Source organism: Falco rusticolus, chromosome 11 (genome assembly GCF_015220075.1).
Source record: "Falco rusticolus isolate bFalRus1 chromosome 11, bFalRus1.pri, whole genome shotgun sequence".
NCBI lineage: Eukaryota > Metazoa > Chordata > Aves > Falconiformes > Falconidae > Falco > Falco rusticolus.
Window position 1 is genome coordinate 23,128,469 of NC_051197.1, and position 26,842 is coordinate 23,155,310.

Here is a 26,842-nt window from a genome sequence, read left to right on the forward strand (position 1 = left end):
TTAAACATTTAGCAGAACTGAAACATCAGTGGAAATTAAGTGGAAATTAAGACAATGGCTAGGGAAGGTTTAAACACTCTTTTGCTCTAATGCACAGATAAGTTATCAGTGAAATTAGCTGGAACTTAGCCACAACTAATGACAGAAATCTAAAACAAATCTAAAACAATCTACACTTCCTGCAAAAATTAAACCTATAAAAGGATTTTTTTGATTGTTTCCTCCACTCAAATATTGATGCAAAATCAAGAAGGATCAGAAGAGTTTTATACCCAATACAAAGCTGAAGAGATTCTTAATGCAGTAGGGTCCATAACTCATTAGTGGCTGGGCTAATATCTTATCAATTGATACAGGAACAACTTGGTCCTAAGGTGGAGCTGAGCTCAGTCAAGCTCAAACCTGGGCTGCAGCCAGTACTTTTTGTTGCCTCCAGGATGCAATCAAGCATCCCTGCACACTGGCATACTGTGGAAGCAGAACTCGTTCAGGGCATGCTTCATGACCCTGAATGTACTTCAAGGTCACACTGTCAGTGCTCTGAAGAAATTCCTAAAAAGTAATCCATTAATACAAAGAGGCACCTAACCAAATTATCCACCTGTAAATGTCTTACACCAGTCTGGCCAAAACATGATCTTGAGATACACACATAGTGGCAGCAGACCTCAAGTTCAGTAAAAACTTGGAGAGTAACATTCAGTCTAGCCTTCTGAGGTTCAGCCACTGTTAACTGGTAAAGAAAGTTGAGATGTTGCTTTTATTTTATTATTTTTTATTATTATTTTATCATAGCAGGTACCTTCTCAAAAATACTCTGAAGGATAGCTTTTCCACACGATGCTGGACAGGTATGCCAGTGGTCCTCCAGGACTTTGCAAAGAAAATCAAACACCTTAGATGTCTTATTCCAATTGTGCGCAGGAATCTAACATGCACTCAGATGCCTCTAAAACAGCCTTCAGGCCAGTGCAGGGCCACATAGTGTGAAACAGTCATGTTTCCCTGATGCAGGCTAACAATTATGTAAGAAAAATTGTGTATAATGGTAAGAAAAATGTTATTCCTACTTAGAGCATCAGTACAGTGCATGCTCTTCAGTGACTTCTAAAACCGGTCTTCTTTTGCTGTCAGATATGCAGACTATAACACTACTACCTTGTAATAACTGAAGGCCATACTGTTTGTTGCACATCTTTCATTCAAATTAAATAAATTTCAGTTTAATTGCAAGGCTTATAATGCAATAATTTCCTTTTGGAAAGAGTGCCTGCTATTTTCTGGTTTTGTGTCTGCTGTCAGCAGTTTGAAATAAGTTTTCTTGAGATCTCGGGTCTGTACACAATGCTATAATGAATGAGAGACAGTAATTACATGTTTGGGTTGTGGAGGTTTGTACTGCAGGGGGAAAGTATTGCAGTAACACACAGGATGAAACATAGATGTGCCTTGTCACATTTTTTTTGTGAAGACTGATCATAAGCAGGTAAGCCCCCATTCTGTTACTGCTTTGTTATATTTTTACTGTTTGCACTCAAAAATGAAAATTATGTTTGTGAAATCTTAACTTTTTAAAGATGGAATAAGCACTATTACAACAGGACTACTCATTTGGACTGATGTGAATGGCTGGAAAAAGACACTCCAAAAATAAAAGTGTTTGGCCGGGCTAGCAGAGAGCAACAGAAGCAAATCCCATTCCCACACCTGTCTCAAAGCCTCCTGCCCTTCTTACCTTTTCATGACTGTTTGTTAAAGGTAACAACAACAGTAAATAACTTTGGTTGATTAGGAGAAAACGTGCTGATCCTTAGAAAATAAACACAACAAATATCACCAACCCACAAGTTCCTGCAGAAGTTAGTGGAGGAGGGGGAATGACATCTAGAAAATATCAGATGGGCCAATACCCTTATTTATCAGGGTGACTTTCATCTACAGAAAGTTACAGATACCCTCATCAGAATAATTCTGTTAATAAGCATGTACAAAAAAGAACTTCAGATCTTTTCCTCAGTGCTTTGAAAAGCACTTTTCTTACATTACCATTTATTTAAAGGCATCTGGACGTGCTGATAACTATGTTGTGTACATGTTGCAAACAAATGGCAAAGCCAGCCCATACATAGCTACATAATATGTCCATTTCAGGAAGCACTTGGTAAAGTACTGCTTTCTTATAACACTGGATATTTACAGACATGCTCCCTGGCTTCTAAAATAGTAATAAATGCCACAATTGATATTAAAATGGAACATTACTTGGTTTCTAAAGCTGTCCTTGCCAGCGTTAGTGGTTTCTAACATTATAACAAATCTCTTTCATCACTGAGGTAAATGCCTTCTTAATTACATATGCTAGTATTTTCCTTATTAAAATATGCAATTTAGGATGACTTTTGTTTGCAATGGTACCTGAAAATAACCTCTTTTTTGTTTGTTTTTGGAGGAATTAGGTGCTCTTTGCTAACTGTTCGTGAGAGAGCAGCAATTACTACCTATGGGGCTTTTTGTTCTCACTAACCTAAAATATCTGTCTTCTGATGCAGCACAGATAAACTACTGCTGGGAGTCTATTTACATGTAATTTAAAAAAGGAACCGGAAAAGGGAAAAAAATTGGGAAGCCATGGCAGATTGCACTGTTAGGGTACTTGTGAGATGATCTTATTCTCGCTGCAATATAGCCATTATATGGATTATGCTTGAAGTGGGGCAGCAAAGTCTGTTTCAGAACTGCATTATCTAAAGTACCATAAAACATTTTTCTCCTTTCAGAACTGGTGACAAAACCTGTTGGAATTATTTTTCCTCTACACATATACCTAGATAACATGTTATTTATCTGCATTTACTTAATATTCCAAGGAGATGGTTACTGCAGTTTATTATATGATGATGTTTTAATCTACATTGAATTTTTTAATAAACCTACAGTCTTAAACAGATCATTGGGACAGACATATCAGCATTTAATTCCACAGTAACCCAACAAGTCTTTCTGTCTTAGCATATGCAGAGATAAAAAGGGGTTAAGATGTAAGCAAATATGTGTTTTTGTACTGGGTCTGGCTGAGCTCCATAGCAGCCCTCATAGCACTGTGCTTATATCGGTAGCTAGAAAGGCGGTGATAACACACCCGTGTTCTGGCTGCTGCTGAGCAGGGCTCACGCGGCATCAAGGCTGTCTCTCCAACATTGCCCCCCAGACACCACCACCACCACTAGCTAGGGGTGGGCAAGATCTTGGGAGGGGACCTCACCAAGACAGCTGACCCAAAGTGACCAATGGGATATTCCAGACCATACAACATCTGCTCAGATATAAAAGCTAAGAGAAATGAGGAGGAAGGGAAGGGGGGGGGGGGGGGGGCACGCAATATATATGATATTTGTCTTCTAGAGCAACCACGTATACTGAAGCCCTGCTTCCCAGGAAGTGGCCAAACTTTGCCTGCTGATGGGAAGGAGAGAATAACATATTTTGGTTTTCCTTTGCTTCTGCACATGTGACTTTTGTTATTGTCTTTATCTTGACCCACAAATTCTTTTCCATCTTATTTTCCCCTCCCTATTCTGCCCAGGAGTGGAGTCAGAGTGGCTTGGTGGACACCCTGGCTTCCAGCCAAGGTCAATCCACCAAAGTTATATATTAACAGCATCACTAAAATACAAAGCTGAGCTATAATATTACAGACTCCAATTGCACCATAAAAAACCACTTAATAAAAGATAACCATGGAAATAAATGAAACAAATTATTCTAAACTGTACATGGCATGACTGGTACATTAACATGGCATTGATTTTTTTTTCATGTGTTTATATTTTTTCAAACTACATTTTAATAACAGCGAAGAATACAGATATTTCTAACACTTGAACTAAATTTACTTTTTATGGTTATATATTAAAAATTTGAGACCAAATGTTAAGCCCTTACATGTTACAGTACTCAGTGAACAATCAAGTTCATAGCGTGGTCTACTGGTCCTGGGTATTTTATGTTCTGTAACATTCCGACAAGAATGAGTTTGAGACATAGGAATAAGGAATAAAATTTGCAATACCTCATCCAAATCTCCAAAACTGTAAGAAAGCCATATCAGCACACCATTTCTAAACATACTTTTCTGTACTCCAGCTTTGACACACCTTAACTCCTCTGAAAATGCTCTACACATGAAGGCACTTTACAGTAAGTCTAAGATGAGGAGAGGGAGGGATGAATAATTAAGTGAAACTGTTCAGCATGTGGGGTGTGTTCTGGACCTGTAGCATTCTGTCTTCCTTTTGAATTGACCTTTACAGTTTTCTGCCAAGGTATTACAGCCATACAACTCATTTGTGATCATGTTTTAGAGAAGGGGAAACAAAGACCACTAAAATAGGATTTCTGCATAAGGAGAGAATAAAAGTGCTGACTGAAGAAGCATACCCAGAAAGAGATTTCCATGTTAAAAAAAAAAAAAAAGTACTTCTCCCCCTTCTAGTAAAAATACACTTTTAAAAGCTACTTAATGTAAGACTGTGATGTAACTTATTTCTCATGAGGAAAAAAGGTAGCTATAAACAGAATTCATCATCTTTGGGAGTTGATGTTTGGTTTTTGGAATGCTGACTTAAAAGTGTGCCTAAGTTGACATAAGTCAAACATCATTATCACATGGCCTGTAAGTCACAACATGCAACATGACAGGACATCATACAGGAAGATATGGTTAAAAAAACCCGAACAAACAAACAAACAAACCCCAACAACAAACAAAATGAAACAACACCCACCATTACAAGAACGTGTTGGTAAAGAGCCTGAATAGGAAACCTAAGACTAGAATGAACTGAGAAACCAGAACCTTTTCATACCACAAGTTGCTCAATTGTTTGTTATACTGCTTCTACAGATAAATACTTCCAGTATAGCAAAATTGATATACTGCAGGAACACTGAAATATCTGTAAATAATTGATGAAAAATAAAATTGATGATACAATGAAGGAGCAAGGAAATAACAATTAAAATGGTGTCAGTTAAAGGGAGTCAGGCAGAGGTCATCAATCAGTAAGATGAGATGACGTGTTCACTTTCTATTGCGTACAGTCCATATTTTTGTAACACTTGCAACTGATGAACTAAGGCATTCTCTCACTCTAATAGTTTGGTTATATTGCTTATTCTTTTTCTGTTTGAAAAATAAAACATCTGCCCACTACAACCTCTTCACATTGTTTCAGGACAATTAAGTCCCTGAAAACCAGAAACAAGACTGAAATGTGGAGCATCACTAGACATGCAGTAAGTATTGACTTTACTGATGGCTGATACCTGTAATTCAGGAGCTGGAGAATACTAGCCTGCCTCAAAACCCCTGTTCACTATAGACACATACTAAAACAAAATTATTGAAAGTAACTCTCACGTGATCTATGATGTTTTCCCTTCTGACAGACTGACCAATATTTTATTTTGAAACAGTGACAACTGTATTCAAGAATAACCCTGCATATAATAATTCTGCATTACGGAGAAGCATGGAAAGGGTGCAAGAGAGTCAAGGGAATCTGTTCATCTCCATTCGTATTCTAAACTAAGTTTTGTAGCCTAAGAATAATCCAAGGGAAAAGGACAATAACTTGCCAAATAATTTTACTGCTCATTAGCTGGAGTTTTTACAGACTCATACTTTATTCCCTAAAGAATACAGGCTCACATACACAACCCAAAATATCTGCAGTTTCAGCCTCACAAAAGATGGAGAAGTCACCTAATCATATCCAGAAAGAACAAATGCCCCTGCCATATAGGGCTATACTGAAAAACAACAGAACACCATAAAAATAAAATCTGTGACTGCTAACTATTAAGTGCCATCTCCATCATTAAATCCAAACCTAGTTACTCACTATGGTCCATGCTAAGCACAAAAGTAGCCAGTACAGCACAATGAGCAGAGCTGCCTGCAGCAGACATGAGAAACCTGGCAAAAGGGAACGGCTTAAATCGTGTGGTCCTCAACCACACCACTGATGGCTGAGAAAAGGCTTCATTTTTGGTATGCTGTCTGGAGTTCCTCCCCAAAAGCAGGCTTTCTCAAAGAAACAAACAGCAGCAGCAAAAAAAACCCACCACCCAATAATCAAAACGTAATGTTCCTTCTTTAAAGAAAGCACTTTAAAGAAAGCAGCCAGATGAGAAGAGGGTTTATCGAGCACACTCCTGCTCAATAATACCTCTATAGTTAAAATGGTCATAGAGACGAGCATAGGAAATTAAAATGTACTTTCTTCCTCCACTGAAGGATTTACTACTTCATCTCTTATCAGGAAAATAAAATTGTAGCTATGCAGTTATAGGTTGGCACTGGTTGGAGACAATTGTACTGCAATCACCCCACTGTACAATAGAGAAATTTAGAATATATCGACTACAGAAAGGGAAAGTGGTCAGGGCATTTATCTGTGAGTATGAACATCTCAATCTCTACTATAAATTGCTTTTCATAAAGCAACCATTGGAAGAGAGATAGTGCCTCAGCTGTTCCTCTTCATATGAAGGCAAGAGGGACAACCTCTGTGCTTTGAGACTCTCACTCCTGGTTACTGTCACAGTCCCTCCGGACTGTACTTGGTAAGTAAGGCCCAACATACTCTCAACCTTTCTTTCAAAATGCAGGTGGAAGGAGCAGGGTTTGTAAATGAACGAATAGTTTTAACTTAAATAATATCAAGAGGTCAGTGGGGTTTTAGGGATTTCAGAGGATACATACAAAGGAAGTTTCTCTCTTATTTCATTTCACAGTTGAATTGAATTTCCTGATTAATTACAATATATTTGAAGGGAACAAACAACAAAGGAATCCTGTCTGGAGCTCATTTTTTAGATAACTGTGTTACTTGACTCTAGCAACACAACTGTGATTCTTTTTTCAGTCTGCATTGTACGTGGCAAACATGAAAAACCAAAAGTCAGAATAGCCAGGTCTTCTCGTACCATTTTTCCAGGGAAACTGAAAAGTCTTTCACACAAATCTGAGCAACACGAAGATAACCTGGTAATGCTTGAGCAATAATGCACTATATTTATAAACAGTTCTTGAACAATGAGATCACAGAGATACTGTTATCTTTACTTTCCAATAACTAAGTTCCATTATTCATCTACTGTGAGTGGATCATTTTCATGAATTCATTTGCATCACAAATCTAAACGTTTTCTAGTTAAAGCTTTCATATCACTTTTCTATGGTTCTAATATTTCCTAACAGAAAACAAAACAAATTTACCTAGTGTTTTGAATTAGTAGAGCAATATATTCAGTCTACAAATTCCAAATGAGGGTAGTTTTCAATAAACTGAGATAGACATTTTGAAAATCTCTTCTTAAAGGATTTGCACATTTAAAAACACTTCACAGTCTAATCTAATGGCTTGTGTTTGCCAACAATAGTAGTGACACAATTTTGTGCTGTATTAGATGCTGTCTTTGCAAGTGCTTGCAGGCTACTCCTTATACTATCACTGTTATCCTTTGATAGGGCCTTCTCCAGCAGCAAGAAGTATTCGGTAACTCCAGTATGACCATCTTAAGTGAATTGTAAACAACTGGAAAACTGCATAACCAAGAATAAGATACCTATTTAGCAACAAATTACAAAGTATTTTGCTGCTTATTCCAATATTTCACAGTATGTACCTTGCACAAACTAGCACATAAAGACAAATAATGAACTGACAGGACACTGAAGATCTGAGCTGCAGAGTATTAAAGAGTAAACATGGGCCTTTGTTCTGCTATGTTTTCATCAAGGAGAGAAAAATGTATCAGTTTCCCAGCATTCACTGAAAGAACAAACGCCTCTATATGCTAACCTGTTCCACAAGGGAGCTGCATTTGACTGCCCAAGGAGCTCCAAAGCTTCCTCCGCTCCCCTGACTTGTCTTTTCCCAAGTGCTGAGTTTTTACAGTAGGTTCACAAGAAAGAACCTTTAAAACCCAATACCTCAGTTGGCCCTGCATCCAATAACAAAGGCACTTTCAAAACCCCAAGATTTAATATGAAGCATCACTATTCTTTGATAGCTATCCCAAATAAAACCTGTTAACACTAAACTCATACCTTTGCACAGAAGGTTATTTGTTACAGCACTGAGGCTGCTGTGACAGAAGTGACTGACATTTCCATTACAACATATTTTTGCTACGCTACACTACAGCAAAGTCACTGCTTAGAACATAAACCTAAAAGCCAGGAGAACTCAACAAACAAGTCGGGTGCATTGTCACAAGTCAGGCAACAAGAAAGGGCAAAGCCTGGGCTTGCAAGGCAACAAGACGAGGGCAGGGAAAGGAGCTCACTGCTCTGAATTCACAGCTCATTCATCTTCCAGCTCTTGCTTGTGAAAACAGCCCCTCAGAATTGGGAGAAAGAAAGAACTGCAGATAGCATCTTTGAAAGCTAGGCTCTGCAGCAACTCACAGGCAAGGGGGTACAAATGAGAGCTGAGCAGGCAAATGCTACTGGGTTATGACACATAAATGCAACCAAAAATTGATGAATATAACATTAGAACTTTTCAGAAAATCCCAATACATGCAGTTGTATTCATCAAACTTACCTTGCAGCTATTGCATCTTAAATATTGTGGTACTAGCAACCTGAGAGTGGAAAAGATTACCAGCCCCCTGAAACTAACTTCATCGATTTTCCCTGTCTAAACAAAGTGCAATGCAAAAAAGGTAATCAAACAAACAACCTTAACTGTGAAAACAAAATTGGATTTTTAAAATACTGTCATTTTTTTTTAATCTGAGTTGGTATTACTTAGCTGAAGATTGCCCTTTCATTTACAACAAATGCATTCTTTCAAGTTAACATTCACTAACTGAACAAAGAGTTACTTTAAAAAAAAAAAATCTGCTGTATTTCAGACAAAAGCTATTTTTTTACCATGAAGTCATAAAACCCCATGAAAGGAATTTACAATGGGGGCATTGACATCCCCTTAACTGCAGCAGCACCAGCTAAGGCAAATGTAATAGGGGAAAAGTTTCAAAGACAAGAATCAAAGTACTTTATCAAGGTTGTTCATCCTATTACAATCTCCACTTTTACAAAGCTTTTAATGTAGAAAGTCACCTGCTGGACAGAAAGCTGTTGGTATGAATCTGTATATAAAAGCATTTTTCAGTTACTGTCTGTGCCTGAAATGCCTATAGGATTTCTTCTGTGGAATTTCTTTTTAATGAATTTTGGCTTAACTGATGGTTCTAAAGTAGGTTGAGCTTGTCATATTATTTTTTTTTCTTTTTTAAAAATACAAAATTGTATTCAGTGTAATAAAAGTCATATTCTGTTCTCAAAAATACAGCCAAAATAAAAGCACTGAAATGTCATATTTTACCACAGGTTTACATTGCTGAAGCTCAAATCAGAATCCAGTTTTTGAGTCCTTGAATGTTGCTGTTGGACTGACCTTGGAAATACTGAGAATAAGCTGAATATAGCCAAGAGAATTTATATCTGAGTAGACACTCATTTTCAAATGTGAAAACAATTTTAAGAAGAAAGGGGGGAAATATTTTAAATGCACTGCCAAACTGATAGAATAATTCTGAGAGTTCAAATTTACCTGCATAAATTAAGTAGTTAACTATTTTCTCCCTCCAATTCTTTTTGAGTTTGCTGATTTGTAGCATACTCTCACAAGAGTTAGTAGTGTCAGTAAGATCCCACTGGATTTGTTTTTATGGAGATGTGTACATATTAATTAAAAAAACAGATGAAAATACTGCAAGTTTCTTTCATTGAACTACGAACATCTACTGAAGTATTTCTTGAGAATGACTGCATATTTCTTATTTGTAAAATAGAAGTAAAGTATTCCAGCAGATACCATTAACTAACACCACACAAATAACATAATCTGTTTATGTATTTGGCTAGACTCATTTGTTTCGCAGCATAAGACAATGGTATCTGGAGAAATGTGTATACAATAAAATTATCTCTTCACCCAGTTGTCCTGACAGATGCATTGTGTGATTTAATTGGCCATGTCTTCTATCATAATGAGCCAAGTTTTTTGAATACATTAGCTGTGAGATTTAAGACAGAGCTGAGACTGAAAAGGCCCAAGAAAGAGCAAAATACATTTGCAAAGTAATAACGACTTTCTAGACATTCCTAGGTACCCACAAAAGGAAATGGATGGGCCAAACATTTGTGCTTAATACAAATCCTTGTATTTTGTATAACAAAGTTAAATCTGTTCAGGAGCGAAGACTTGTAAAGCTTCTCTAACAAAATATGAAACATTTTACTGGAAGCCTTTCACCTCTATGATTTGGTTATGAAAAGGAGGGTTTCTTTACCCATATAAATCAATGGTTTATAAATTCAGAAGCCTGGAAAATCACTGTTTCTTCATTTATGTCAACACACCTAAGCCTGAGCCAATGTGAACAGCCTGCAAGGGGCTTAAAGTGTGAAAGAATTTTTGTGTGAGGAGACAATTTTTAGCCAAGGATAGTAATCTCCAACTCCAGGATACTAAGTTGAGCATTTATCTATTAAACTGATTACTACAGAGTGCAGTTTCAGTATTCTATATGAGGGAATGGCTTGATCAACATTTTTTCTTTATTCTCTCCATGGGAAAAAATAAAATTATATATAAATTTCAGGCAGAATAAACCCAGCTTGAAAAATTGCAGTTGCAATACTGCAGAATACTCGAGTCAATGCAACATTTTGTTTAAACTATCAATGGAGCTGGAATGTTACAGAGAAGCTGTCTGAAATATGCGTCACTAGCTTGTTCTTGCTCACAGCTGATATCCATTGGCACTTATGTCATTTGTATGATGCCAAAGAGTGTTGTGACTTGCGAAAGACCAGTGTGCGCCTCCCATATATTTAAGGGGGGTTTTTTTGTGCTCTGGTTCTCATGGTTGCTTTTTAATACGGTTTAAATCTTTGAGCACCGAGCAATGAGGAGTCCTATAGGACTTGGCAGGAATCATGTCTGGATGTTATCACATCAAGTGGCAGGTGACTGGCAGAAATTCTGGGATGTGAGTGTGCAGTTACAGCCAGAGTACCCAAACCATTGCAAATGCAAAGCAAAGGCCAAATTTTCCAAAACTCTGCCTCTGTGCACCATTATCTATTTTAAAACACCTCCTTCTTCAAAAAATGTGCATTTCCTGCCCAGTGCTCTCTGAAGCTGTCCCTGACATGGAATACTCTGCATAACGTCTGATTCCTTCCAAGGAAACAGTAATACATAATGAAGAAGGCTTTAATTAAGATTTCCCCTTAACAGTGAACTAGCCAGGGACCAGCTGCACCATTCTTCACTTTCCAGGATTTTTTCTGAGGAAGACGTGCCAGTCATGTCCAATTTAGGCCAAAATTGAGAGGAGAGGCTTTAGGGAATTAAATGCATCCTGTATTTCTAAAATATGTCTCTTCTTCGTTCTGGACCAAAAAAACTTTGTAGAATTTGCTGACATTATATTTTATAACATGGGCTATTTAAAAAATCCAGTGGTTTTCCTTTTCTCCTCCTTTTGTTTGGGTTACATTATTACCTTCTTTCTTAGTCCATTTTTCTCCATTCCTTGACAGTCCTTTTGACAAGAAAAAGAATCCTGTAAACCGAGAGACCTGACATACATCCACAAACTTGCAGGATTTACCATAAAGCAACAGAATGTCTATTATGGATCACAAAAAACAGAATAAAATATTTTTTTTTAAAAAAAAACAACAACATTAAAATAATTAATTTGTCCTGAAATTGATAAACAAATAGCATGAAACAGGCTACAAGCCACCCCAAGAATCACTAGCAGCACATGCATTGCAACATCATTTAAATTGCTTCTTCATAGGAAAGGGAAAAAGCATGGGTGGACATATAGGGGTAAATTTCAGCTGTTGATCAAGGATTGATCTACACATTGGTAACAGATTGCTAAAAGGGGTAAAAGACCCCAAACACAAAAAAATAATCTCCGTGTTATTCTTTCTTTAGTTTGAATTTCCATCCACATAAAACTGTTAGTCCAAAGTTCAAGATGATTGTTGATGTGACTATACTATCAGAAGCAAATTTTCAGAACAAAAGCAACTGCAACCACACAGGAGCAAAGCCCAGTCCCTAAATCTGCACCTGCACTTTTGTCCTTATGATAACCTAGAACTGCCAAAAGTACTGAGCGTGTAGCAAAGCTCATATGCATGAGCATACTGAGAAAGCACATGGACCATGGATGAGTTGTTTTCAGGCACAGCACATTTTAGCATGGATGACTTACAGGTGCACTTCACAAGATTAAACTGTAAACATATGCAAGCATTTCATACCACACTTTGTAGAGAAACTGTTTATAGTGATAAAATTAATCCTCTTTGCAAGTGTCTGAAGATCATAAGAATGGCCATATTTTGTTTGAACAAAGGTCCACAGTTGGGAAACTGAATACTTTTACTATAAGTAACTAGGAAAATACAGAAAGGCACGTCCTTCTAGCAGGATATTATATCTGGAAGCAGAGGCAGGAATTATATCTGAGAATTGCATGTTCTTTAAAACCCACAAAATTAGGCTTATTCATTGCAGCATGAGGTAATCAAATGCCATTTGAGCCTTTTCACATTTCAGATTTCCATCATACCCTCTGACAGGGAATTCCACAATTTAATTATCAATTTATGAAACAAATATTTTATTTTATTGGTTTTAAAACTGCTGCATGATTATGTTATTCAGTATAACTTCATTTTTACTTTATAAGAACTAGTAAAAAATGCTACCTTTCCTATATTATTTGTGTTTTATTAGACCTTTACCACAACTCTAGTCCTCTCTTTTCCAAGGAGAATATATAAAGCCATTTAATTGGTCCTCAACAAGAAACCCTTCCACACCTTTATTGTTCTTGCTCTTTGTAGGTCTTCTAGTTCCTCTGGGGACTTCTACCAGTCTTGCCTGTAATATTCAGGTTAACAATGCAACTTAGGTTTCAAAAGGATTTTATTAATTTTCTTATTTTTCTTTTTTTTTTTTTTTTCCTGGACATTTTGTAAAACTGTATTTTCCTTTTTAACATTGAGATAACAGTTTTACTAAACTAATCACAATAATGCTAGAATCTCCATCCTGCATAGTAACTAGCAAGTCAAAATGCATATCTAAATACACGCATTCCTTTGCATTTACCAAAATGGAATTTCACCTGTCATTCAGCTTCATAAAAATCATTTTTTACCTCTGTAGAGTCAGTTTTGCTTTGAAGCATTTGAAAATATTTAATCAATCAACAGCCTGTATCTCATAACTAATCACCCCTTTCCAAGGTTATTTACCAGCATGCTGAATAGAATTGATATCTATCTGAGCAGCTAGATTGAAAATCCTGCCTTCAAAATTCAGGTTCCCAAATATCAGTGACACCCTTACAGTGAAGGTTCGAAGCTTATTTTGGAGCGTTTTGACTTGGATTGCAAATATTTCACTTTCTAAAAATTTTATTCCATACGGGAATGTAAATGTTAGAGCTAGTGAAACACGGGAAATGTTTTCAGAACAACTCACCGGAGCAAAACTAATCTTAATTTGGACTGTTTATGATATATTACTTGTGTGAATTTTCACTCATCTTTGCAAATACTGAATTTTGAGTTATTAGTAGATTTTGTTTGCTTGTTTTACAGAAGAAAACGTAATTCTTTACTGAAGAAAAGAACAGAGAAGTGGACAAGTTTTCTAGAAAATGTTATACAGTTTAGTGAGAGCAACTACAAGCAATGACATATGGGGACAACTCTACAGCTCACATCACAGATTTTAAAAGCCTAAACCATACGCTGAGTAGACACCATAAACGTTCTGTCCCTATCTTTGCTAAAAGAGTTAAAATGTTTTAAATTTAGCCATAAAGCATTTAACTACTCTCCAAACAAAAAGTATAGGTTGTTGAAATTATTATTATTTACCCATAATTAATCTGGCCAACTTCAACCATGACTCATTTAGTTATTTGACTGCTTTGATGGCATATAACCCACTCAATGGCAAACAATTTCCTCAAATACAGAATAACATCTATTATACTAGAGTTTGAGAGAAAGCAATGAAAAAGAGATGTGGGAAAGCAGAGAGCTGCAGTTCCAGAAATAGTTTTCAAATTTAAATCCTTCTGGTTGGTCTCTGTGCACTGTAAAAGACTATAATAACAGGCAGTCACCTCACAAACATTAAACTTGACATTTTATGTCCTTTTCAGAAACAACTGGGGATAATCAAATCCTGCTCCCAAAACCACAAAACTTGCTGATGATGCAGGTAACAATCAGAAGTGACTGTTTCTAAGCCTGTGCCCACTTCAGAATCCCATCTTGACAGCAAGTCCTACCCAGAATCAATGTACTTTATTGTTAATAGTAATTAATTCTCATCTTATACTCCTTATTATATTGCCTCTGCAGTAGTTATGTGGGCTTGTTCAATGCCCTAATTTTTCCTCATTCACAGTCATTTAAAATAAGCTTTTTGAAACTTGTGAGCTTGCTGAGCTGAGGAGTTCTTTTTCTTTTTAATGTGTGTGCTTGCCTGGCATTTCTATCTAAGCTCCTACAGCTCTGCTCAAGAGTTAAAAACTGTAATAAAATTGAAATATGTTAATATAAAAATGAAGAATGGGATTTGTCTTACCATATTAAGAAGATTAAGCAATGGCTAGATAGTCCTGGACCATCTAGGGTTTAACTTCTACTTGTCAAAGCTGCTTCCTCATCTCTATAAAGACACTAGATTATAGCCCTTTTCCAAGGTCAGGCTACTCTGTCTCTGCAAGTGAAAAACATGAAAGAGATTTATTAGGCAGCAATATACATCTATGCATTTTATCTTTTTGCAGTCTAAACACCTAGGAGATGCTTGAAAGCAAAGTTTAAGAGGAACTCAAATGAATTATAAATGATGATAAAATCTAACTTGATTCAAAACTGATGGGGTTGCATCATTTAACATTGTCAGTAATGTTGAGAGCCGTTTTTTAAATGGTACATTTTTTTGTTTGAACATGTCATACACTATCTATTAGCAAGATATCAATATATGTCAGACTAGCTTTCAATTGGAAGTTCATTATAGACATATTTTATATTACAATGAGCTTTTAAAATTGTAATCAATTTATATGCAGTACTTGAAGTGTGAACCATCTCCACCGTTCCCATGGCCCACACAAACGCAGACATATTGTGTGTATATCTGCATACGCGCACACATACATATCTCTCCATATATAATATTGAACAAGGAAAGAAAAGTAAAAGTAAGGAATCTTTTTTCAGACAGTACTTCATAGGCAGGTAATGAACTGACAGCTATATAAAAAACATTTAAATAGATAAAGTATATCAATAGTATATATTTCTGTTAAACAAAGCACTGGCAATATACTAAACCGGAGAGATTCCCCGGCACAGATCATTTTAGAGTAAATCTACAGAAATTAATAACAATAACATAATAACATTGTTGATATTGTTATTCATATTATTTCTCCTATGGTATCCTGAAGGCAAGGTCAATGTTACGATGTCTGTACTGCTTTGTGCCACACATCACCTTTCACACAACTAGAGTATTAAAGTAAAACTTTCTGTTTGCAAACAGAAACAGTGTCTTAAATGTTAGCATTGACCTATCCATTCTTGTCCATTTAGTAAAAGAGAACAATTTTTTTTAAGCAAAGAGTCCAAACACCTTTGTAGCTAAAGAATGCAGCCAGAAAAATCTGTTCCTCAGTCTTTGAGATAATTTTCTTACAAAAATAAAATATTCAAAATTTGAAGACAAATTTTGTAGGCACACTTCCCACAATGAAGAACTTTGGTTCCTCTTGTTGTCTGTTTTCTTCTTTCCTTGCAAGCATTCAAAGCTAGATTTGGAAAAAGGGGGGAAAAGCACCAAACCCACTCAGCAGATGACATTAAAAGTGTCCCCATGAATAAAACGAATCAAATATGTAAGATTGTTTTCAGCTGAACCCAGGCAGCCTGTGTTTATTATGAAAGTGTCACACTTACACAATTCAGAATAAACCTGTAATTTAACACAAACTTGGTATTTTAGAAATCAACCCAGACAGCATATTCTGACACCAAAGTTGCATTCTCCCTCTCAAGTCACCCCTGCTTAGCTCTGGTGGGCATCGACACTCCTCCAGCCCAGTGCCTGCAGCTATCTGCACCCCAGTGCTGCAGGAGCATGTTGCAAGTGTTCTTCACCTCTGCTTAACATTCCAAGTGCAAGTTTATAACTCTGAGAATCTCTGGACCTTATTTTTTCCAAACCTTGGTTTATTTATAATATGTATTCCTCTGGAGGTTCTCATAAAAATCCACTGAGGATTTTTTGGCAATAAAAGCAGTAAAGCCAAAAAAAATATACAACTTTCCCTAATCCTCAATCCTGAAAATTCTTTCCCAGTTGTATTTGAAACACTAACCTTAATGAGTTATTCAGGCATGTACCATACTTACCTGTCTTTGTACAGATATTCTTTGGGTAGTACTGATGCAGCTAAACCAAAATCTCTACTTGTCCATTAAATTTGGTCCTAATAGAAGTGGACCTATTTGAACAGACGGCAGAAAATTGGAAGAAGCTTGGGAAGATGAGATTTCTGATGAATGTCACAATACAGTGCTGTACATATTGGAGGACAGAGTTTTAAGTGCTTTTCATCCGTTTATTATTTCTTGCTCCTCCTGTGTTGGGATGCATTTTTGCCTATCATCCTTTGCTTGAGATCTGGTTTTACCACAGCTCAGAATATCTCCATAATATGTCATTTTGGATCATGTATTTATCACACTGTAAAGATCCTTGGAATTCAACTCCCACAAAAAATGTCATCCGGACCCTTGTGTATTGTTTAGGTTGACACAGGCTATTTAAATGGTAATAGCTGCAAATGTTCGCATACGGTATTTCCCCCAAATATCCTATCACTCCCTCTCTCTGAAACCGTCACCAGTTGTTATCTCAAGCTGAAGGTTAAACAAGAATTCTAAAAATCTTTACATTGGATTAACCAATATAATCAGAGCTTGATGGTTTCATAAACATCAACATATCCACAAAACAGGTCTTGAAATCTCTAAATAAAGGCAGGTGCACACTTTTTTTCTATGTAGAGATCTTAAATGCTATTGGTTTGAACTTCAGGTTTAGTGATGAAAAAATGGATAAAGTATTGATTAACTTGACAAAAACAAGGAAAAATTATGGATTCAGCTAGATCTGAGAAGGAATATTGTTGAAATTAATTGCATCTACCAACTCAACCTTAAACATTTTATATAATTTAGCCCTCAAAAAAAGAAATTGGAACAAAACAGTAAAATTCAGAATAGACAAAACTGAAAGCTCAAACTTTTTATTGTTTATACTGGATGAAACAATTTCATGAATTTCTATATTTATAAGATTTTATTTACAAAGAGTTCTAGTCCATTCATATATACACTACAAAAAAACCAAAAACGGTTGAGACGAAAGCTATGCAGTAAACCTTCCACTGAACTTCCCACATGTTTACATTTCAGTTGAATGAGAACACCTCTAAAGACAGCAGAATCATTGATAGATTATGACCCAGCACACTGGAAAATTGATCTACCTACAGCGACTCAGAAAAAAAAAAAAAGTCAGCTGCTGAAGAACTGCTATCTGCAGCAGTTATGTTTTAGTGATTCCAACCCATACAAACTAAAAAGGCCAGCTGTATTTAGTTTTCATAATTCATATAACTAGAATGTATTTTTATAGGCCCCACATGCACAGACTCATTAAGAAAGAGACATGTACATTAACAAAAGTCTAAGGAACATAGTCAAAAGGCAAAGAGATTATCAAAAGCAAAGTCAGCCAGGGGCCTTACTCAAATTCTTGAAAACCATCAGGCTGCGGCTGTGCAAACACTGTTACTTGCCAATACAGAGTGCTTTGCTATATGTAGCTTTCATAGCATCAAACTTTTCCTGGTTTGTGGTCATCACCTGGTTTTGCCTGGCAAGGGTTTACTGTTTGATGTTGATTCAGCTGGCACACTTAATGATGGAATTTGTTACGAAAGACATTGTGAGGTTTTAAGCACCATTATGTATATAGCACCTGAAACCACCTCATTTATAACACTTACAGTGTTTGCTGTAATCTATGTCACATGGCAACAATTTCTCTGTTAAAAACAAAGCAAAATATCTTTTGAATAGATTGACCAACATAGATCAAATATCATACAAACTTTCACAGGTCTTTCTGCCAAGTCCTCCTGGACAAACCAGCATAACTCTACCGATTCACAGAATTATCCTAATTTGTATTTGTGTCAGTTGAAAGGCTGATCACATATGCTTATATTTTACTTCATGGTCAAACATGATTAGTAGTTTATAACAACTATGGAAATCAATAGTTTTATTATATAGATACTTTAGATAAAATATACACTCCCCGGTATCTTGAACATTCAATGCCATTTGTGTTCCTATACCATCAGAATTTATAGAGTTTTTTGAAGCAATCAGATGATTAACTAAGATCTAGCATTTGGGATTGTCGGTTTTGAATAAACTGGAGTACACAACTAAAACATTACAAGAAAGTGTCAAAAACATAGTTCTGTTTATACTGGCACTGAGGATTTAACACTAACTGATGTACATACACAGAGAAATACCTCCTCCTCCTCCTCTTTATCCTTCCACTGAAGAACAGCAGTAATTCCAAAATCCTCTGCAAAAGATGTTGGAGACTTCTATAAACTCAACATTTTTTGTGGTGGTTTTTTTTGTTTTTCCTAAGTAATCAGCTGATTTAGACCCACAGATGTAGCTTGTACTGTTCACAAAACTTACTTTCTGCTGGTACCTGTGTACAGCATGGAGACAATCTTTTTTTTCCTCATAGGCTTTGACGACAAATATGAAAATGTTGCAAATGCAAAAAAAAACCCACCAACACTTTTTTTTTTTTTTTGGCAGTTCTCCACTAATCAAACGTCACATCACTGAAGGTGTGCTTTGCTTGTAGCCTTGTAATATTCAATCAGCCTCTCAACCACATACCATAACACTGCTGCAGTTAAAGTTTCTAAGCCCTCAAGAGCATTGCTTTACATCTTAAAATTTGACAAACAGCATGCAGGATCTTTACCTGTTTCTTGCAGGATATAATGACAACACAGAGTCGCTTGAAACATTCAACAAGGCAAATGAGATCAAACCAGATTTTGCTGCTACGCTGCAGAATGAAAATACACAGGTATTTATCTTTGACTGCATGCCTCCTTCACCACAGGATGTAACTTCAATATCTTCAAGTGTGTTAAACTCTGTTATCCCCTAGGGCATTTTTTCTGACAATCAGTTCCCTAAAGTTCCTCCAACTTTCTTGTTTGCCAGATATTGTGCATGAAATTAAACTTTCTTCTTGTGCTGCTTGTGTAGTTATGTGATAGTCACTTTCCTTGCCAGTCAGTTTTCTGAAGCCTTCTGTCCAAGCCTTTGTGGACCACATGCCTCATCACTATATTATGACCTGTGAGAACTCTGGGGTTTGGGTTTTTGCCAAATTTGTTTTACTATTATTATTTTTGTATTTTACAAAGCTAAGGATCTCTGGCAAAGTACTACACGCCACATACTTACCACTGATCTGCTCCAGCATCTTCCAGTTGAACCATAGCAGAATCATGCTTGTGTCAGTTATTTAGAATAATTCAGCTTTCTCTTAATGGACTTAATCTCCTATCTATGCTGTGAATCCCAGATGGATGGTACCATTTAACTCCTTACTAGTTGCTTGCTGGTGCAGAATAACAATCTGCACCAGCACATAACTCAGGAAAGCTGACATTAGAAATGTATTCTTTTTGTGCAAAAACATAATTGGTAAGATGCTAGCACCTGGGCTGTGGAATCATCCTAGCTGTCTGGAGCTTGTCAGCTTGTTATAATACCCTGATGACTAGCAAGTTTGTCAGCACCCGGTGTTAATGATATTTTGACATTTGAATTTTCCTTACCCACAAATTATGATGGCATATATTAGCCAAATTTCAAAGTCACAACCAAGATTGGATCAAAATGCCTAGTATAATGTGTGCTTGTTTGTGGAGCAAACTTAACAGCGTATTGGAGCAAGACTCTTCAACTCCATGAGTTTGCGTCACAGAGCACTGCAGTCAGTGGTGGTACAGCAAACATGAGAGAGCTCTTCCCAGCATTGGTAGACCATCACTGGAAACGGATAAATGGAAGTGTAAAATGCACACAAATGTAATGCCTTTAGGCTTGAAAAGTAATTTCTTACAGGACTTGAGTAGAGAAATCAGCATGTTAAGATAACATTTGAAATTAAAATACTGGAAGTAAAAAAATACTTTTTTAAAAAAATGTATTTTTATTTTTATGTATTTTTATGGAATTAACAGAAACAGTTACAACATTCAAAATTTAAGTGAAGGCCTTGGTATATGTTGTAAAACATTTGTTTTGCTAAAAGAAGTCATCAGACGACCTTCCATTTAAAAAAAATAAATTGCAGGTTAACACATGCATTTGTTTTCTGTAGTTCCATACTAATGTGTCAATATTTCTGATCTCATTCATGCCAGTAAAATATATAAATGAAACATGATAAGCTTTAAAACTGGTGACTTAAAATTCCAAATCCATTTTACACTTTTGAGCCAAATAACTTTGGAAGAAGAGTGTGCTTGCTGGGTGAATTTCAATGACTTCTTCCAATTTTAATACAATTGCATTACAATTACCATATTTGCAAAACAAAGAGCACAAACCAGAAAAGCATAAAAAAAAAACGGATGATGACATTTGCATTTGCACAGTACTTTCAATGTAAGTTTGATTTTTTTTCTACTCAGCATCACAAATGTGTTTTGAAATCTCAGTGCAGTAAGCATTATGCGTTCATTTGTGGAGTTTCATTTGCATTTAATTTGCCTTCAATAGCTGAATAGGATATTAATTTTGGATGCTTATAATCATTTCTTATGAAATAATACTATGATCTAGACATGAGAAATCTACATATTTTTACTTCATTTTTTCACTCAGCGCTATCCTGTTTTTATTATATGTTTGAAACTGGAAAATATTAGCACAAAGTATTTCATTCTTTCAAAAACCCCATGCTCTATAGTTCTGAATCTCCCTTGAAACTGTTTTTAATGTAGAAGATTATAGTAATTTTTTCATTAGCAGACATTAATACATCTTACTAATATGCATGCTAGATCTTCCTTGGTGCTGCTGGTCTCAAAGTTCTCCTGCTGTCTAAGGCTCATCGAGTATTGAGAAAGTTTCACCTGAAGCTTAGTGATTAGAAGCATAACTGTAAGAAACTTTGGTACCCTGTGACAGCCTTCACCATGGTACAGATACCAGGTCCTGGAGGGAAGAAACTTCTTTTACTCCTAGTATAACACCACTGATTTGATCACTGACTCAGTGAATTGTTCTTACCTGGATGACTTGACCATTTGACAGCCAAGGAAGATATAAAAAAGGAGGATAACTGAAGAAATTAATTTTATTAGACTTGAAGTAAGATGGAAGAGAAACAGATATACAGAAATGGAAGGTTATTCCAAGAATTAATGCAGCTATAAAGCTTGTCGTGAGAAAAAAAACTATACCTTATTCCTCTACAGAGGAGAATTCTGCTCAGCCTCAAGAGTTCTGTATGAACTGAACATCATCTCTGGCCAAATCCTCTGAAGATTACAGAAACAAGTGGACAGACCCTGAGAGCAACCATAGTGACCAAAGAGATCCTAATTTTCATCAGTAAACTTTAGATTTTTTTAATATATTTCTTTTTAAACTTTGCTTTCCTACCACAATGGAAATGATACAAGACAAGAAATAACAAGAGGGAGAAATTTGGTTAGACGAAACTTATTTTTATTGCATCCAAGCTGAAAAGCTTTAAGTTGGCCAGATACAGAGATGAATAATAGGAAAATAAAACAAGTACTTAGCTAGATTAGATTTAGCAGAAATAGAAGGAAATTAAAGCTAAGGGGGTTGCAGAGACAGAACAAGAGAAAATGAGGAAAAGAGGCGACACAGTATAGTGTGTCAGGAATCTACAGACAAGCAGAAAAGAATGTGGTCAAAATGATAGTGAAAAAAAAATTAACCTACTACAGTCAAGAGAACAAAGTGAGGGCAGAGGTATGGCTGAAAAGATCCTTGCTCATGTCTCAGAAGTATTCCCCCCCAACAAGAGGAAGGGAAATCCTCAAATTCAAATCCTGCTGAACCTCTTATTCCAAACCCGATCACTACAGTACATAAATAACACATACATAACTGAGACCTTCCATCCAGTTTAAACACAGGTCAAGATCTCTTTCTATTTCTGCGACTCCTTTGAAGGCCTTTATTAGAGCATGTATTTAATGGACTACCATGGGATGCAGTTCTCTCAGAGATTGTATAGGGAGGTCCACCCACATATATGCTAAAGAAATAATTAGGGACATTCATTTGGGAGACTGAAGAATTTAATTATATGTGATTAAATTATATATGTTAAAGCTGCAAATGTTCCTGAAGAATCAAACAGTTTTTTGGATGCTCTGTCATCATGCCAACTGCAGCAGTGCTAGTTCTTAATGACAGAAGAAGAAACAGAGCTGGTATTCATGCTGGTTACTTTTTAAAATACTGGCCACTGGGTGTTATGTTCAGTTAAGAGATTTGTGGTCTCACAAATTTCAACAATTAAGAGAGAAAAATTAGTTCATGGCATTTAGGCTTCAAAGAAGGCTGGCTAACAGCTGGCTGAATTCAATGGATCAGTTAATTCAGTTTTTATGGTCAGAAATAGATAAAAGTTCAGTGTATTCAGAAAACAGACATAGTCAGCACTACTTTTGATAGCAAATTCATCAGTATGGGTGATCTGGCTAAGGGTTCATTAAAAGGAAATTCTAAATTACTGGCCATCTGTTAGCAATGAGTAAGGAATATTTACAGAAGCAATTTCTGATAGGTCTACAATGCAATTTATAACCATACAGTATCACTTGACTTGAACCTTCTTATATAACAAGAATTGATTCCAACCGCTTTGATTCCTTACTCCCCCCACCCCCCCTTCTGAAACAACAGAGAATTCATTACTTCTTAAATAGCAATTGAAGAATGCGGGAAGGAAATCCTACATAATTTTAAGAGGTTGCCTTTAAGAGTGGGAATGATTACATTGATCAAGTTGTTCTGATCCTACACCTGACTTCAGTGACACTCCTTTATAAGTTCAGAGATCCACCCATACTGCCATACACCCATTCAGTTTTAAAACATAATTTCCTAATTCAAGGACTAAATGTTCATATTTTTTAATCTTTAGTGCAATTTTTCTTTCCCGATTAAAAGTCAATTCCTGTGAGAAATAAAATTTTGTATTATCAGAAGATAGAAAACATAAAAGGAGAATTCTAACTAGTTCTAACTAACACTAGTTCTAGGAGCATCCTTTTTTCCTCAGTAACTGTTTGGATATCATTTCCTCACCATGAAAATGGTGTAGGGCAGTAATGTATGAAACTGTTACAAAACAGGTTTTTTCCTGTTCTTTGCTATGGGAGGATTGATCACTGCAGTGAATTTGCATGAAAAATAGTGAGGAAGTTCAGAGGTTGCACAGAAGTCTGCAATGATTCTTCTTGTAGGTAATAACTGAGCCAGACTCTTCCATTCAGTTCCATACAGCCCTTAATATTTGCCACACACAAATGAAACTTTTGGTGCTGACACTTCTTGAGCTACACTCCATACGGAAATTAAGGCAATTACCTTTGCTGACTTCTCTAGACAGAATATGTCACATCTTCACAGCTGAGAAGAATAACACACAAAACCAGTGAGTGTTCTAAAACTTCATCTTAATTCTCTGTGTTAGTATACAGCACTAAAAGAAAAAAAAATAATTGTCCATTCTCAAGATTATAGTAAATTGGGCTTAAACAAGACTGCTTCAAAATTCAGAGTTAGGTCTTCACCATGGTAAGATCATACAGTCATCACTTTTTCTCACCGCAGCCTTGCTACACATAACCGATTACAAAAAGTCCATGCAGTTGACCACTGCAGAGGCAACTGCTCCACAAACAAAATTCCAGGAATTTTCATTGCTCAGGTGGTAGCTGCACAGACTCATCCCTAGTCATCTGCTCAGCCTCCCACCCAAACAGATGGTGAATTCCTGATCCCAGTGGTGGACTATGCCAATGAATTCTGTACAACCTTGAACTGACTGGGATGCATAACCTGTGTGCTTGTAACCAGGTTTTGTTATTAACTTGATTCTTGGAAGATCAGCACAAGATAAACACAGTTAAGGTGTACAAATGCACCACAATTATCTCACCACCACCACCACTGTGACCGCACTAGCAGCATTTGCCAAACACAGGCTTCTGGAGAAGAGCTGCCAGCGAGACCAAAATTCCTAACTCGGCTTGGGACTTCTGGCTAGGTCAAATGTGCACACCAAATAGGAAATTGCCTTTACAGCATCACTCCACACAGGCATCTCACTCTGCTTTCCAAGACAAACAATACCTGACAAATCTCATTAGCAGTATCATATAACACTTAAAGTAGATGATAAACACAGATATTCTGCTTGGCAGAACCTCTTTTCTACCTTAGAAAGGGTCATTACCGAGGTAGTGATATCTTTGTTCAGGAGTGATCTTAACAGCGTTTGTCCCACGTAACAGCAACGATAACCCATACAATGCATACGATGATAATTCACAGTAACATTTTAGGTCTTTCACCACCAATGTTTTTTAAATAAAATACTTATGAGCAATTAATAAACTAAAATAAATAATCATACCATAAAAAAGCAAGTATTAGTGATCACAGATCAAAACTGGTTACTAAGGATGGCTACTTTATCTAAAGCATTACTTGCACACTCCCTTACAGTGTGCAGTATGTATTTTAACCCTGTGTTGTATTTGTAGAAGAGGGTATGCAAGACCAAATGCTGACAAGAATGACCATACTGGGTTGAAAGGGTTAAGGCCATTGATCCATAAACTCATAACTGCCATCCCATTTGCTAGATCTTTGGATTGGCTTTTTGTTTGTTTGTTTTAATGTGAAAATTTCCAGTGCTCTATTCTTTATGCAAGGAAGACTTGCTTAAAATAGACTTACACGTTAATTTAACTCTCATAACCTCATTCATCACTATATTAAATCAATCTTGTATCAATTTCTCTCCACAGAACTTAAGAGCACTACATGTACATAAATGAGACAAAATCATTTGACTTCACAGGGGTTACCACAGCTCACAAGAATGGGGAGAAAACTACCAGAAGCCTAGTCAGTCTAATAGGTGAGTTACAGTTACAAAATGTTATAAAGAATAGAATGAGGATTCAGTCGCTAGGAATAGTTGAGAAAGCAAAGATGATGATAATAAATATTATTTTGGAAAACAAGTATCACTTCTATTATTTAGTGTTCTAAGGACCATCTTGGGCTAGTAGAAATGTTTTTGTCTCAAGACCCGTTCTCACCATGTGACTATTTTTTCCTCTTTACATAATGAAACAAGTTTCAACACATATTTAAGATCAATATATTGATCGACATAATGATCAATAATTGCCTTCTGTGATTATTTTTTTCTGACAAAATTTTAAAATTAGAGAATCTCTCTTTTCTATTTTATGCAGCAGTTTATTCTAGTAAAACACAATATGTTGTTTGGTTTTTTTTTCTTTTCTGCTGTCCATTATACAATTCCCTTTAACAAAGAGTTTTTGGCACATTCTGTAACATCTGAAGCGTAGCTATGTTTGTGCTTTAAAGAAATTCAAGCAGGCAATGCATATCGCTGAACTCATGTACTGCTTGAAGACTGTGTCAGCCCCTAGAAGTCCTATTCTATCATTACAGCTACTTTTCCAAATACATCTGGATTTTTGAGCACTTGTTATAGTATACTGCACCTTCATTTATCGCCTGAATGGGCAGCATTTTCCTATCCAGTATGTTCTGGGAACAGACACAAATCTAGTCGTTCTCTCTGAATGACAACTGCATTGTAGAAACTCTCCTGTTGCTGCTTTGCACTTGAAGTTAGTTTACAACAATAGTACAACTCAGCTTTTTGAAAAATAAATCAGACCCCACAGATGTTTATATTAAACAATTGCACTAATAAGTCAAATGTTCAAGGTCAAACATACCTGTAGTAGTAAATTACATTAACTGATCTACATACCAAAGGTGGTCAGATTTCCTTTAGTCTAGTCTAATAAACAGCACCAACTATGTCACTATCCTGAAAAACAAGCCTCTGCTTCACTTGGGATAAATACAAGGTTTTTACTGTCAAAACTGCAACTTAGACCGAATAGGGAAAAGATGCACTATAGTTAACACAGAGCATTTTGGACCTCTTCAGTTAATACGTGCAAAGCTAGGGGAAGTTCACCATTGAGGAGCTGCCCTAATTACAGACAACAGCAGCGAACACTGGTGCAGATTGTAAAATCTTCCCATAGACTGGTGGAGCTTGTACAGCCTGAGAGTTCTCCTACTGCAAATAATGCTCCACAAGTCACAGCCTACAGTAGCCTTGCCACCATATGAGTTGCAGTGATACAGTTGCTCCTCTTGGCTGCCCACAGGCAGCTGAAATCCCAAACCAGCTGGATGACAACTCCTATGGTCATAATAAAAACAACAAAAATC